We start from the raw sequence: 4,079 nt of genomic DNA, 5'->3' as shown, positions 1-4,079 counted from the left end.
AAAAAAATCCATTCAAGAATCAAGAGCAAACATGAAGTGAGGGAGATTAAGTAAAGTTGTTACACGTGTTATTTCATCCAAAAAGTATGTGTGCTAATTATTATCTACATTGTAGCAGAGCTGCACATGTGACAGTTAGACATGGCTAACATGGCGCCATACACATTAGAACCACTACTGGCTATATGTTATCATTAGAATCAACTATTTAGCCTCTCCTGTGGTTCACAAGACAAGCGCTATTCGCTAGGAGCATATCACATCAGTCATTTATTTGGCTCTTAAAGGATTTAGCTTATGTAGTCACTCGTCTCACTCGTTTTTGAAACTCGTGTACCCAGACAGCCGAGGCATGATTCAACTTGCAAATCGAAACAATTAAACAATATAAATCACGTCTTACCTACGGCAAGTATCAGCATGATCATGAAACCAAACAACACCCACATCCTGATAACTTCAGAGTTATGCTTGGATTCGCTTTAGCGCGTGAACGTTTTTTTTTCCGCCAAAAAAATCCCGCCAAACTACTTCTTCTTTCAATTTAGTGGTGGTTGCTATTGTGCATTTCTGCCACCTACTGAGATGGAGTATAGAGCATCAGTGTGGACTAAAACAAATGGAGGGAGAGAATTTGAACTAAATTCTTTTAAAAAAGTTCTGTTGTCTTTAAAATAGTGTTCTGGAGTGTGGATCTGAAGATCTGGCAGGAAAAAAAGAAAATAATAATAAACCACAAGACTTTATATTTACTCCATCAGACCTGTTTCTTTCAAAAAAAATGTAATAAACTGTGCATATATTTTCCTCAATGCAGCTTCAAGGATGTTTTTAAAAGTAAAGTTTAGTTTGATTTTTTCAAATATGTCTTTTAATTAATTTCTTTCCTTTTCATATGCATAACATTCCATTATCACATGTCCTTTGTTGTGTAATCTGGTTGTTGTTTGATATATTTCATTTAAAATAGCAAGTCTACATGAATTTTCCTCATTTACTTGTGCGTGCCGACAAACTTTCTGATGAAACTACAACATTATTTTTGATATTTTCTTCTATGCACTATAACCCCTATATTGTGGCTAGCAGTTCTACTCTATAAACTGAGAGATTTGAGAGATATCTGTTGTTCTTTTCTTGGTAGTTTTTCCACATTCAGTGATGTACATTGCAGCACCTGTGCATCCATTCTCAAGGGGGTCTTTGATCCAAAACTCCTTGAGTCTGATTTATTATGCACTCATGTACCTATAGTCATAAACAGGGTGTGATTCACTATGCTGGTTAACCCAACAGAACTGCATCTCTCCCGTTTCAAACTGCATTTGGTGATTAAAAACAAGGGGAGCAGACCACAACTAAGCAGTGTTTGTTGTCTTTTCAGCAAACCTTTTACTTCTGATTTTATCCTGCAGGATAGATACATAAGAAAATGGCTAATGCACCGTGTCGTTCTACACTAGCACTGTACTTTACTAGTGCACTACTAGGGTATTCCATTGTTTCCTCTTCTCCATTATCTAACACTAAATTCAAATTGAGGCATCATTATCTTTTGTTCATACATGTAGAGTTTTTAAGTCAGTTGTTCTGCTCATAATTACATTAATAACAGGCGTTTTGAAGACTGCCAGTCCTGTTGTGCTGCGAGCTCTTCTATAGCCATATAGGGCTGTTTGACTTGGCAGAGTGACTGATGTGCTGGCAGGACAGATTTACAGCAAATACGACTGAACTACTGCCAAAGGAAAACAGGAAGAAATCCAGGAACTAAACGATCCTTCCAAAACAGACTCCAAGCTAGTTGTGGTCACATATAAGATTTATGCAGCTGGAAATTGGATAATATCGCCTGATTAGAGACCCACAGGGGTCCAGCAGAACCATTTAAAGAGCTCGGAATGAAAAGACTGAGCTGCTGGACTTGCATGAGTCACCCCGTCTCAGGTCAATGTTGCTAGGTTAGATTGCTAGCTGCATTAGTTCACCATTTTCTCTTGGACGAATCTTCACATGCAATCGGGTCCAAAAGTCTGAGAATGTATTTGGAATACATTTGAGTCCATATGCACCGTTCAAAAATTTGAGGGCACTTTTTAAAAGATACTTCCATTCAGCAAGGATGCATTAAATTCATTTAAAAAAATTACTCTATTGCAGTTTCAACATAATAAGAAATATGTCTTGAGCAGCAAATCAGCATATTCAAATGATTTATGAAAGATCACGTGACATTGAAGACTGGAGTAATGATGCTGAAAATTCAGCTTTGCATCACAGAAATACATCACATTTTAAAAAATATTCATAGAAAATAGCCATAATAATATTTTTACAATATTACTGTTTCTATTGTATTTTTGATCAAATAAATGAAGCCTTGGTGAGTATAATAGAGTTCTTTCAAAAACATCAAAAGAAAAAAAAATTACCAACTTCAAACTTTTGAACAATATATACTGTATATACTAAAGAATACAAAATGATTATTGGTGTACAAACAATTTTTGCTCAGTAAATTTCACAATTAATTAGAAAGCAAGTAACATGCTGAATTAAACGTTTTTAAGTAGAAACACTAAAATAGTATATTCTTATAAAAAGTGCTCCAATAATCTTTGTTCATTTACAACTTTGAAAAATCATTTTAGTGTAGAATCAATAAGAATCCCAAATGTATTAGTCAGAAATGTTCTCTTTTCTTTTTTATCAAAGTATCATTTCAGGGAATGTACAGCATGGCTATATTGAATATAAGTCAATTTAAGTGGGAAAGAAATATTCTCTGGAAACAAGTCGTGATATCTTACACAGTTTTCTTGTTTATCAGGTGAATGTGTCTCGGTATGAAGATGATTATGTGTTTTACTGATAAACAGAACAAGATTTGGGACTGTTGTAGCACAAAGTGACTGTAACCATCAGTTAGAAATGAGCAACAGGGGTGAAATCACTGTTATGCATGACCACCATCCCATCCTTGGTAGAAGTTGTGCAGGGCAAAGCAATATATTTCCCTTTCTGTTGGTCACGTTCGACATCATTAGGGGTCCCCTAAAGACTTTCGACATGTTCCCTTCATCTTATAATTTGATTTCAAATCTGGTGGATATTCAGTGAAGAATTGATATCATCAGAGTCATTTTGATATCATGTAGCATTGATATAATTCACACAAAAACTAGAAAAATCCTGAGAAGAAGGGTCATAACACTTTCAGACACGAATCTGGCAGAAAAACATGTCTACATGGTTAGTCGATCTGTGTAATTACTGTAGATGTTAGTATAGGTAATGTACAACATCTGGAGCAAACACTGTTAGTTCATTTACTTTGCACTGGATGTGAGAAAGTGATTCGCATCCTCTGTGAACCCCTCTTAGGTGGAAACAGGTTCCTCGTCTCCACATTTGTATTCCCATTTACGCAAATCACCCTCCCTGAAACAGAAGTATCTAGAGATCTTCATGTCCGGTTATCTGCCATGTTTCCTCTCCCCACCATGGCAACACCATACACAGAGTGTTTTAATGAGAGAACTGTCTCGCCCAGGTTCATCATTCCTCCCAGGATACATGAGACAACATCTCGCACATAAGACAGACTTCCACTGGCGTTCCTGAGAGCGTTACGTTTGCCACTGGACGCAGTTTAGCCAGCGATGCCATCATACTTCATCAAGCAGCACAAAGCACTGGTCAGCAAAAAACAGCATCACAAAGGTAAGCTAATACAATGTGCACTACCAGGCAAAAGTTTGGACATTTTGGCAAAATTTGTTTCACATGCTCTAAAAAAACAATTCGATGTATAGGCTTAAACGCTTGAAATTAGTTTTGTACGAAAACAAATTATGAATTTGCTCATAAAACAATATATATATATATATTTTTTTTACAATTTTAGAAATTGTACATTTCTGGAATTATTTTAATTGTTATAAAATGTATTATAAATAATCAGTTAATGTGTCTAAATTTACTGTATTTCCAAAATATAAATTCATAAAATTTAATCTTATTTTATAGACAATATGAATTTGATTTTAAAAATAAGTATTTTAATTTTTATATATATA

This window comes from Sinocyclocheilus anshuiensis, unplaced genomic scaffold (assembly GCF_001515605.1).
Source record: "Sinocyclocheilus anshuiensis isolate Anshui unplaced genomic scaffold, SAMN03320099.WGS_v1.1 scaffold67, whole genome shotgun sequence".
In the NCBI taxonomy this organism is placed as follows: domain Eukaryota; kingdom Metazoa; phylum Chordata; class Actinopteri; order Cypriniformes; family Cyprinidae; genus Sinocyclocheilus; species Sinocyclocheilus anshuiensis.
Note: the sequence above shows the minus strand (reverse complement) of the source record.